We start from the raw sequence: 12,456 nt of genomic DNA, 5'->3' as shown, positions 1-12,456 counted from the left end.
AACGAGCTTCAATGCCATACAACACTCCTGACGTGGCCTCCAACTGATTTTAAATGCTAGGATAACTAAGTGCATGCTCTTCAACCGACTGCTGCAAGCACCCTCCTGGCCAACAAGCATCACTACTCTGGACGATTCTGACCAAGAATATGTGGACAACTACAAATACCTAGGTGTCTGGTTTGACTGTAAACTCTCCCTCCAGAATCTAGAATCCGCTTCCTATTTCGCAACAAAGCCTCCTTCACTCATGGCGCCAACATACCCTCGTAAAACTGCCTATTCTATTGATCCTTGAATTTGGCGATGTCATTTACAAAATTGCTCCCAACACTCTACTCAGCAAACTGGATGTAGTCTATCACAGCTCCATCCGTTTTATCACCAAAGCCCCATATACTACCCACCACTGCGACCTGTATGCTCTCCTTGGCTGGCCCTCACTACATATCCATCGCCAAATCCACTGGCTCCCGGTCATCTATAAGTCTTTGCTCTGTAAAGCTCCGCCATATCACAGCTCACTGGTCACCATAGCAACACCCACGCGTAGCACTCGCTCCAGCAGGTATATTTCACTGGTCCTCCCCAAAGCCAACACATACTTTGTCCGCCTTTCCTTCCATTTCTCTGCTGCCAATGACTGGAACGAATTGCAAAAATCTCTGAAGCTGGAAACTTATATCTCCCTCTCTAACTTTAAGCGTCAGCTGTCAGAGCAGCTTTCGACTATGTCCATCACCGCATTTTTATCAGCAGACTCAATAGCCTTGGGTTCTCAAATGACTGCCTCGCCTGGTTCACCAACTACTTCTCAGATAGAGTTCTGTGTGTCAAATCGGAGGGCCTGTTGTCTGGACCTCTGGCAGTCTCTATGGGGTTGCCAAAGGGTTCAAATCTCAGGCCGACTCTTTTCTCTGTATATATCAATGGTGTCGCTCTTGCTGCTTGTAATTCTCTGCTCCACCTCTACGCAGTGGACACCATTCTGAATACATCTGGCCAATGACTGGAATGACTGGAACAAATTACAAAAATATCTGAAGCTGGAGACTTATATCTCCCTCTCTGACTTTCAGCGTCAGCTGTCAGCGCAGCATATCGATCGCTGTACCTGTACACAGCCAATCTGTAAATAGCACACCCAACTACGTCATGCCCATGTTATTACTTGCCCTCTTGCTCTTTTGCACCCCAGTATCTCTACAGGCACATCATCACCTGCACATATATCACTCCACTGTTTAATTGCTAAATTGTAATTATTTTAGTCTCTAGGGCCTATTTATTGCCTACCTCCCTACTCTTCTACATTTGCACACACTGTACATATATTTTTCTATTTATTTTATATTGTGTTATTGACTGTACATTTGTTTATGTGTAACTCTGTGTTGTTGTTTTTTTGCACTGCTTTGCTTTATCTTGGCCAGGTCGGAGTTGTAAATGAGAACTAGTTCTCAACTGGCTTACCGTGGAATAAAAAAAATAAAAAATAAAAGTTGTGGGTACTGTACTGTTAGATTTCAGCGAAACCTTTGATATTATTGACCATAACCTGTTGTTGAAGAAAGGTATGTGTTATGGCTTTTCAAAGTCTGCCATGTCGTTGATTCAGAGATATCTATCTAATATATCTCAAGGTTTTTTTTTATTTTTGGAAGCTTCTCAAATGTCAAACATGTGAAGTGTGGTGTACCACAAGGCAGCTCTCTCGGCCCTCTACTCTTCTCAATTTTTACCAATGACCTGCCACTGGCATTAAACAAAGCATGTGTGTCCATGTATGCTGATTATTCAACCATACTGTATACGCATCAGCAACCACAACAAATGAAGTCACTGAAACCCGTAACAAAGAGTTGCAGTCTGTTTTGGAATGGGTGGCCAGTAATAAACTGGTCCTGAACATCTCTAAAACTTTGAGCATTGTATTTGGTACAAATCATTCCCTAAGTTCTAGACCTCAGCTCAATCTGGTAATGAATAGTGTGGCTGTTGAACAAGTTGAGGAGATTAAATTACTTGGTGTTACCTTAGATTGTAAACTGTCATGGTCAAAATATAGATTCAAAGATTGCAAAGATGGGGAGAGGTCTGTCAATAGTACTTTGGTCCCAGCTCTCTGCAGGTCATTCACTAGGTCCCCCCGTGTGGTTCTGGGATTTTTGCTCACCGTTCTTGTGATCATTTTGACCCCACGGGGTGAGATCTCACGTGGAGCCCCAGATCGAGGGAGATTATCAGTGGTCTTGTATGTCTTCCATTTCTTAATAATTGCTCCCACAGTTGATTTATTCAAACCAAGCTGCTTACCTATTGCAGATTCAGTCTTCCCAGCATGGTGCAGGTCTACAATTTTGTTTCTGGTGTCCTTTGACAGCTCTTTGGTCTTGGCCATAGTGGAGTTTGGAGTGTGATTGTTTGAGGTTGTGGACAGGTGTCTTTTATACTGATAACAAGTTCAAACAGGTGCCAATAATATAGGTAATGAGTGGAGGACAGAGGAGCCTCTTAAAGAAGAAGTTACATGTCTGTGAGAGCCAGAAATCTTATTTGTAGGTGACCAAATACTTATTTTCCACCATCATTTGCAAATAAATTCATTAAAAATCCTACAATGTAATTTTCTGGATTTTTATATATGTCTGTCATAGTTGAAGTGTACCTATGATGAAAATTACAGGCCTCTCTCATCTTTTTAAGTGGGAGAACTTGCACAATTGGTGGCTGACTAAATACTTTTTTGCCCCACTGTATATATGGGAGGCAGGCAAATGTCTTTCACTGAGCTGTGGAAAGACAGATTGACAGGGGTGAGACAATTAATTGTAATTTATCATAATGTTATTTTGTTGTTTGCAGGCGCACTGTCCTTCTGACCCTATGCAGCCAGGTTCCATCTACTTTTTAACTTTTCGCAAGTGTGGCTTGTTTGGTGTCTGCTGTGCAGGAATACCCCAACAAGTAAACTATTGATTGATGAAGGCATGTCATCCAGCAAAGGCAGCAGCGCAGTCATCAACTACATGCACCATTTCTTCACCAACTACAGAGTTGGGGAAACACAGTTGGACCTGAATTGTGATAACTGTGGTGGCCAAAACAAAAAACAAGAACAAGTTTGTGCTCTGGTATTGTGCCTGGCGGACAAATGCACAAGCTCCACCACAGTCTGAAGTACTACTTAAGTATTTTTTGGGGGTATCTACATTACTTTACTATTCATATTTTTGGCAACTTTTACTTCTACTTCATTACATTTCGAAAGAAAACAATGGATTTTTAAAACCAAATACTTTTAGACTTTTACTGGGTGATTTTTTTAGTATTTTACTGGGTGACTTTTACTTTTACTTCTGTCATTTTCTATTAAGGTATCATTACATTTACTCAAGTATGACCCTAATACTTTTTACACCACTGAACGTGGCGTGGGGTTATAGCATTTCTTTCACATGGCCCATCAATTTAGACAAGTGTGTCTGGGTAAGAGCCATCTAATATTTATAAAGTCTTTTGTATCTGGACACTTTCTGTTTACCTGGAATTTTTCCATATTGTTGGCTACTACCACTTTAAATCTTTACTACACTACTCACTGTTTAGCACATGACCTCACATGTGAATCTTTAAATAGATGGGTGGGGCTGGTTTAAGAGTGTGTGAACAATGCTGAATGGGTGTAGACAAAGGAGAGTTCTCCAGTAGGTACCAAAATATTCAAAGGCCCTTTTCTCAAAAGTGAGTTTACAAGTTTATCAACTTTCAAATCAGAATTACTTTCCCATTGTTCCTCAAAAATGCAGTGTATGATATACCATTTTGTAGCTCTGAGTCTCTACTTTTTACCAATGTAAAAAGACCCATTTAAAATGTTGCTACATAAGACCGAATCCAGGTGGTGAGTCACATTTGGTTTGCCTCCCTGTTGTGCTGTCTATCTGTCTCAGCATCTTCTCTGCAGTCACTCGGTGCTTCTTCTTGTTCTCTGTCTACCTGTCTCTCTGCTTAAGCCTTATACTTTATAAAAATAAATCTAACAACTTGGGCTATATTTTAAATCACGTGTCCCCCTGAATGAACATCTACCCTAAGTGTTACTACTACAGAGCTCCAGACTAACATTTTCCTCTGGTGTCACAACATTTTACAGTTGGGGACACCAGCCCTGAGTAATCATCTTATAAAGTCATTCTCATTGCTTTATTAAGAAGTATAAATAATAAACTACTGAGGTATTCAAGTTGTTTCATCTAACATGTCCAAGCAGGAATGCATGATGCAACATAATCCAGTGATTGTCATGAACTTTAGTTGACAACCGACTATAGTTCTTATATTTTACTGTCATAGTAGGACTCCAGAATGTCCAGATTTAGTTGTTTTGGTCAATAGAGATGAATTACATACATCTTCATGTGAACTAACTACTGTACACAGAACGATATAAACGTAACATAAAATGTTGGTCCAATGTTTCATGAGCTGAAATAAAAGATCCCAGGAATGTTCCATACGCACAAAAAGCGTATTTCTCTAAAATGTTGTGCACAAATGTGTTTACATCCCTGTTGGTGAGCATTTCTCCTTTATGGCATATTGTATGGCATATCAAGAAGCTGATTAAACAGCATGATCACAGATACACCTGGTGCTGGGGACAATAAAAGGCCCCTTTAAAATGTGCAATTTTGTCACACATCACAATGTCACTGATGTCTCAAGTTTTGAGGGAGTGTGCAATTGACATGCTAAATGCAGGAATCTCCACCAGAGCTGTTGCCAGATAATTTAATGTTAATTTCTCCAACGTTGTTTTTAGATAATTTGGCAGTACGTCCTACCGGCCTCACAACCACAGACCACATGTATGGCATGGTGTGGGCGACATTGTGAACGTTGTGAACAGAGTGCCCCATGGTGGCTGTGGGGTTATGGTATGGGCATTTTATTGTTGGCAATTTGAATGCACAGAGATACTGTGACTAGATCCTGAGGCCCATTGTCATGCCATTCATCCGCTGCCTTCACATCATGTTCCAGCACGATAATGCACGGCCCCATGTCGCAAGGTTCTGTACACAATTGCTGGAAGCAGAAAATGTCCCAGTTCTTCCATGGCCTGCATACTCACCAGACATATCACATGTTTGGAATGCCCCGGATCAATGTGTATGATCAATCAATCAATAAATCAAATGTATTTCTAAAGCCCTTCTTACATCAGCTGATGTCACAAAGTGCTGTACAGAAACCCATTGTAAAACCCCAAACAGCAAAGCAATGCAGGTGTAGAAGCACGGTGGCTAGGAAAAACTATCTAGAAAGGCCAGAACCTAGGAAGAAACCTAGAGAGGAACCAGGCTATGTTAGGTGGCCAGTCCTCTTCTGGCTGTGCCGGGTGGAGATTATAACAGAACATGGCCAAGATGTTCAAATGACGGTGTGTTCCAGTTCCCGCCAATATCCAGCAACTCCGCACAGCCATTGAAAAGGACAACATTCCACAGTCAATAACCTGATCAACCCTGTCACAACAGATACTGACTGGTTTTCTGATCCACGCCCCTATGTTTTTTAAGGTATCTGTGACCAACAGATGTATTTCTCCATAGATTAGGGCCTAATTTATTTATTTCAATTGATTGTTTTCCTTATATGAACTGTAAGTCAGTGAAATCTTTGTAATTGTTTCATGATGCATTTTATGGTAAGTTAATAAAGGTGTTCTTTGTCATGCTCCTTCCATCTAGAGCTGATGGAATGTTTAGCAGGTGTAAATGTTCTTTGTCAGGTCACATTTCACAATTAAAACAAGTGTATTTTCTTCCCCCCCCCCCTACGGGTGGTTGACCTGACAGGTAAAACGTGTATGTTATTCCCCCCATAGGGGTGGTTGACCTGACAGGTAAAACGTGTATGTTATTTCTCCCCCTAGGGGTGGTTGACCTGACAGGTAAAACGTGTATGTTATTCCCCCCCTAGGGGTGGTTGACCTGATAGGTAAAACGTGTATGTTATTCCCCCCCTAGGGGTGGTTGACCTGACAGGTAAAACGTGTATGTTATTTCCCCCCTAGGGGTGGTTGACCTGACAGGTAAAACGTATATGTTATTTCCCCCCTAGGGGTGGTTGACCTGACAGGTAAAACGTGTATGTTATTTCCCCCTAGGGGTGGTTGACCTGACAGGTAAAACGTGTATGTTATTTCCCCTCCTAGGGGTGGTTGACCTGACAGGTAAAGCGTGTATGTTATTTCCCCCTAGGGGTGGTTGACATGACAGGTAAAACGTGTATGTTATTCCCCCCCTAGGGGTGGTTGGCCTGACAGGTAAAACGTGTATGTTATTTCCCCCCCTAGGGGTGGTTGACCTGACAGGTAAAACGTGTATGTTATTCCCCCCTAGGGGTGGTTGACCTGACAGGTAAAACGTGTATGTTATTCCCCCCCTAGGGGTGGTTGACCTGACAGGTAAAACGTGTATGTTATTTCCCCCCTAGGGGTGGTTGACCTGACAGGTAAAACGTGTATGTTATTTCCCCCTAGGGGTGGTTGACCTGACAGGTAAAACGTGTATGTTATTTCCCCCCCTTGGGGTGGTTGACCTGACAGGTAAAACGTGTATGTTATTCCCCCCTAGGGGTGGTTGACCTGACAGGTAAAACGTGTATGTTATTTCCCCCCCTAGGGGTGGTTGACCTGACAGGTAAAACGTGTATGTTATTTCCCCCCCTAGGGGTGGTTGACCTGACAGGTAAAACGTGTATGTTATTTCCCCCTAGGGGTGGTTGACCTGACAGGTAAAACGTGTATGTTATTTCCCCCCTAGGGGTGGTTGAACTGACAGGTAAAACGTGTATGGTATTTCCCCCTAGGGGTGGTTGACCTGACAGGTAAAACGTGTATGTTATTTCCCCACTAGGGGTGGTTGACCTGACAGGTAAAACGTGTATGTTATTTCCCCCCTAGGGGTGGTTGACCTGACAGGTAAAACGTATATGTTATTTCCCCCCTAGGGGTGGTTGACCTGTCAGGTAAAACGTGTATGTTATTTCCCCCCTAGGGGTGGTTGACCTGACAGGTAAAACGTGTATGTTATTTCCCTCCTAGGGGTGGTTGACCTGACAGGTAAAACGTGTATGTTATTTCCCCCCTAGGGGTGGTTGACCTGACAGGTAAAACGTGTATGTTATTTCCCCCCCTAGGGGTGGTTGACCTGACAGGTAAAACGTGTATGTTATTTCCCCCTAGGGGTGGTTGACCTGACAGGTAAAACGTGTATGTTATTTCCCCCCTAGGGGTGGTTGAACTGACAGGTAAAACGTGTATGGTATTTCCCCCTAGGGGTGGTTGACCTGACAGGTAAAACGTGTATGTTATTTCCCCACTAGGGGTGGTTGACCTGACAGGTAAAACGTGTATGTTATTTCCCCCCTAGGGGTGGTTGACCTGACAGGTAAAACGTATATGTTATTTCCCCCCTAGGGGTGGTTGACCTGTCAGGTAAAACGTGTATGTTATTTCCCCCCTAGGGGTGGTTGACCTGACAGGTAAAACGTGTATGTTATTTCCCTCCTAGGGGTGGTTGACCTGACAGGTAAAACGTGTATGTTATTCCCCCTCTAGGGGTGGTTGACCTGACAGGTAAAATGCCTCTCTTGTTTTATAAACTACTATGAAAAACATTATTAACAAACTTACTTCATGTTTTGCCATTTGAAGTTAAGTGTAGTGAAAGTGAAACTGAGTGAAATGAAAAGTCATTAGTAATGATGACTATCTCTTGCAGAATGTTCTCAATCGTGTTTATCACCACAGGAGGTTGGTGGCACCATAATTGGGGAGGATGGGCTCGTGGTAATGACATGAGCCGACTTAGTGGAATGGTATCAAATACAACAAACACATGATTTCCATGTGCTTGATACCATTCCATTTGCTCAGTTCCAGCCATTATTTGGAGCTGTCCTTCCCTCAGCAGCCTCCACTGTTTGTCAGTGTTCTTGGCCAGCTGCTTGGCAATGCATGAGTAATAACAATACAATTGTGAATAATAATTAAATAATTAAATAATAGCTTTTCTGCTTTCATCAACTTGTCTTTTTCAGTTAGACTTAAGAGGTATTCTTTGAGACAACCTCTGATGGATTACAGCATTGCAGAATGTACTTTAGTAAATTAATCTGCACTTTAATCATAATGTGAAGATCTTTGAGAAATGTGTTGGTAAAACTAAAATCATGTATACATACATTTTAAATATAATGCCCATGTTATTTTAGCCATGAAAGATCCACACTCGTATTCCTCTGCGGTGGTTCAGGGAGGTGGCACCGCATTTGCTTCCTCCGGTGAGGGACGCACCACAGTGGTCAGTGTGTGGGAGAACATCAACTACTACTACTACTACTACTACTACTACTACTACTACAACACCAACGCCTACATCAGCGGGTGAGCAGACCCTGACCCATGAACAGACACCACTGACTCAGTCCAACTACATTACCCAACAGACACCACTGACTCAGTCCAACTACACTACCCAACAGACACCACAACTCAGTCCAACAACACTACCCAACAGACACACTCTTTCTATATGTATTGTGAAAATCCTGCTCTGGTTCTGAGGTTCTAGCTGAGATACGGCTACAACTGGTCTCCTGTGATTGGTTGCGAAGTTGGTGAAGAGCAGGAGATGGAGCCATCGTCCAGGTGTCTGGGAAGTACAACCCTCTAAAATACATCTACACCTTGGTGTTCACCACCAACCGGGGGCTCTCTCTGTTGGCCGGCCAGCCCTTCCAAGTCTCCTTCAACTTCTACCCAGCCCACATGGGAAATGAGCTGAGGCTGAAGCGGTCGCTTCAACGGTGCCGGCATCACCTCCATTGGAGCCCACTGGGGATTGGTGTACTTGGAAGAGGCTGGAAACAGCACCTTCTCTTAATTGGAAAAAAAAGTATGTCTTGCTCTTTGGGTTGGTTCCCCGGAAACAGATTAAGCCTAGTCCTGGACCAGTTCCGATTAATGGAGATTCTCCATTGGGCATTTCCAAAATAAATATTATAGTTTGATTACATGTTAGGGTATCTGAGGAGTAAATATAAACTAATTTCGACTTGTTGAAACAAAGTTTAGGGGTAGATTTTCGGATTCCTTTCTCTGCAAGTTGAATGAGTTGATTACTCAAATCGATGGAGCCAACAAGACAGACTTTCTGGGATATAAAGAAGGATTGTATCTAACAAAACGACACTACATGTTATAGCTGGGCCCCTTTGGATGACAAATCAGAGGAAGATTTTCAAAAATTAAGTGAATAGTTAATAGTTATGTAAATGTAGGAAACCTGTGCCCGTGGAAAAATATTTTGATGTGGGGCGCCTTCCTCAAACAATTGCATGGCATGTTTTCGCTGTAATAGCTACTATAAATTGGACAGTGCAGTTAGATTAACATACCACAAGAATTTAAGCTTTCAGCCGATATAACACACTTATATGTACATAAATGTTTAAAATCCATAATATTCATGATTATTTATTTGAATTGCGCGCCCTCCAGTTTCCCGGAAGTTGTCCTGCTTGTGGGACACCTATCCTTAAGAAGTTTTTAATTAATTTTGAATGTTTAGAATATTATTGAGTATTTTCTAAATATGCACACTTTTCTTTTTGAGGTTACGCCTTTGAAGGAGAAGAGTCACATACAGGTCACATGCATTATTGAAGGTTGTATTTACCACAACAAATGAAAAGATGAGTATGTATGAGTTTATCAGAATACATTTAATATACAGTACATGAGTTCAGCTTGTTATCTTAGCGTTATACAGCAAACAAATGTTTTGTAAGGGAAGCTACCAACTGGGCAAAGACGTCAATTCAACGTCTATTCCACATTGGTTCAACATAATTTCATTGAAATGATGTGGAAACAACGTTGATTCAACCAGTGTGTGCCCAATGGGTAGTTATTGAGATAAATTCATGTTCTTCCCCAACTAAAAGAAAATAGATAACTCAACTTACATACACAAAAGTAGTTAATACAGCAATTTTGATTTATATTGACCTTTATTTTTGATAAATTAGGTCCTACATTATATATTTGTATTAATGTGTTAATTGAACTAACACATATTATGGATAGGTAGTCACAAGTGCCTCGGGGTATTTCACCTTGTCATCTGTATACAAACTTTTATTTTATCACTTTGTAACTTCTACTGATATTTATCTGGTCATCTGCAGAAAATGAAATCAGATTGTTATCCTGTAGTAACATGAACAGGTTGCCAGTGATTTAATGAAGATGTGAGTATTGTAACAGACTGCAGAAAATGAAATCAGATTGTTATCCTGTAGTAACATGAACAGGTTGCCAGTGATTTAATGAAGATGTGAGTATTGTAACAGACTGCAGAAAATGAAATCAGATTGTTTTCCTGTAGTAACATGAACAGGTTGCCAGTGATTTAATGAAGATGTGAGTATTGTAACAGACTGCAGAAAACGTTGGAAAATAATGGAGACGGAAAATGTAGAATCTCATCTGCCCCTCTAGAATTAAATGGAAAAACATGTTCTGAAACAAATATTCTACAATAAAATACTGTAGGTATTTGAGCAAACCAATGAACCAACCATCCTGTTAATGACCAGCTCCACTTGTCTTCATCAGCGTGTTAATGTTTGAAGGGAAGGAGTTCCTCTTGGTGTAATAAAACAACTGAAGATTGGGAGACTGATTTTGAGCGATTTTCGTACACATTCATACGATGTTGGTATATTATTTTAATTGTTCGGTTGTTAAATTGTATCTTTTTTATCCCTATTTCAGATCATTAATTAGTTACAATTCAAAAGAACACAATTATTATTTCCTTATAGTAATTCCTTGATACTCCCTCCCAAAGTAGCCTCGACCAATTAGAAAACAATGTCTGACTTCTCAATAGTGACTGACTAAAGGTGTTCTTTGTCATGCTCCTTCCATCTAGAGCTGATGGAATGTTCAGCAGGTATAAATGCAGTTCTTAGAGGAAGCAGTAGACTAGAAGGACCTGGCAGAGACAGAGAGACAAGAAGCTTTCACAGGTTTTGACACACATCTCAAGATAGCACTGTGGGTAACTACACAACTAACTAAATAGAAAATGTGCACTTGTATTTAATGCATAATACTGGTGTGGGAAATGTTATGAAGTTAATACTCATTATCTCTTGGTTCTTGGGCACAAACATTATGCCCTTTGGCCTCTAAATGTAAATGAAATGATCTGACTTTAAAAAAGTTTTACAGTAGCTTAGCACTGCAAGAGTGATTGTAGTAAACAAGATTAGGTTCAACTTTTTAGAGCTGTTTTATAACATTTCACATTAAGAATGGTTTGTTGTTTGTTACGTCACAATTCAAAAGGTTATTTTCTTTTCCCTCCTAGGAAACACTGACCTGACAGGTAAAATGACTTATTTGTTTTGACAAACTACTATGAAAAACATTATTAACTACATTATTTCAAGTTGTACCATTTAAAGTGAAACGGAATGAGAGTGAAATTGACTGAAATTAAAGGTCTTAAGTGTCGATGCCTCACTTTTGCAGAATGTTCTTAATCCTGGTTGTCACAATGTTCTTGGCTGGCTGCTTGGCTTTGCGTGAGTTATAAAAATACAATTCTGAATCATAATTATTAAATAATAGCTTTTGTGCTTTCACCAATTTGTCTTTTTCAGTTAGACTTAGGAGTTCTTCTTTGAGACATAAACTGATGGATTAAATCATTGCAGAATGTACTTCAGTTAATTAATCTGCACTTTATTAATAATGTAAAGATCTTTCAGAAATGTGTTGTTAAAAATAAAATGATGTATATAAATATGTATTATTAATATAGTAAATATAGTAAACATATTGGCCATGTTATTTTAGCCATCAAAGACCCCTACTCGTATTCCTCTGAGGTGGGTCAAGGACTTGGCACCCCATTTTCTTCCTACGGTGAGGGGCGCATTACGGGAGTCAGAGTGTGGGAGACCAACAACAACTATTACTACTACTACTACTACTACAACTACAACAGCAACTCCTTCATCAGTGGGTGAGCAGACTCTGACCCATGAACAGACACCACGACTCAGTCCAACTACACTACCCAACACACACTACTGACTCAGTACAACTACACCACCCAACAGACACCACTGACTCAGTCCAACTACACTACCCAACAAACACCACTGACTCAGTCCAACTACACTACCCAACAAACACCACTGACTCAGTCCAACTACACTACCCAACAAACACCACTGACTCAGTCCAACTACACTACCCAATAGACTTTCGTTCTTTCTTTCTTTCTTTCTTTCTTTCTTTCTTTCTTTCTTTCTTTCTTTCTTTCTTTCTTTCTTTATGTATTTATGTATTTATGTATTTATGTA

At 40.7% G+C, this 12,456-nt stretch overlaps 1 long non-coding RNA gene and 1 pseudogene across 2 annotated transcripts; both read left to right on the top strand.

Moving 5' to 3' along the window:
- The first annotated feature begins 7,776 nt into the window (after window positions 1-7,776).
- On the top strand, window positions 7,777-8,957 carry LOC139395887 (zymogen granule membrane protein 16-like; annotated as a pseudogene).
- Window positions 8,958-11,019: 2,062 nt separating this feature from the next.
- On the top strand, window positions 11,020-12,109 carry LOC139395890 (uncharacterized). Of its 2 annotated transcripts, none has more exons than XR_011630644.1 (4): window positions 11,020-11,137; window positions 11,454-11,471; window positions 11,618-11,670; window positions 11,945-12,109. It is a non-coding gene; the product is annotated as an uncharacterized lncRNA (long non-coding RNA). The 2 variants fall into 2 exon arrangements; XR_011630643.1 differs by having other exon boundaries at window positions 11,036-11,141.
- Window positions 12,110-12,456: the final 347 nt, after the last annotated feature.

This window comes from Oncorhynchus clarkii, unplaced genomic scaffold, assembly GCF_045791955.1.
Source record: "Oncorhynchus clarkii lewisi isolate Uvic-CL-2024 unplaced genomic scaffold, UVic_Ocla_1.0 unplaced_contig_11865_pilon_pilon, whole genome shotgun sequence".
Classification (NCBI taxonomy): domain Eukaryota; kingdom Metazoa; phylum Chordata; class Actinopteri; order Salmoniformes; family Salmonidae; genus Oncorhynchus; species Oncorhynchus clarkii.
Note: the sequence above shows the minus strand (reverse complement) of the source record. Positions and strands in the feature narration are given on the sequence as shown.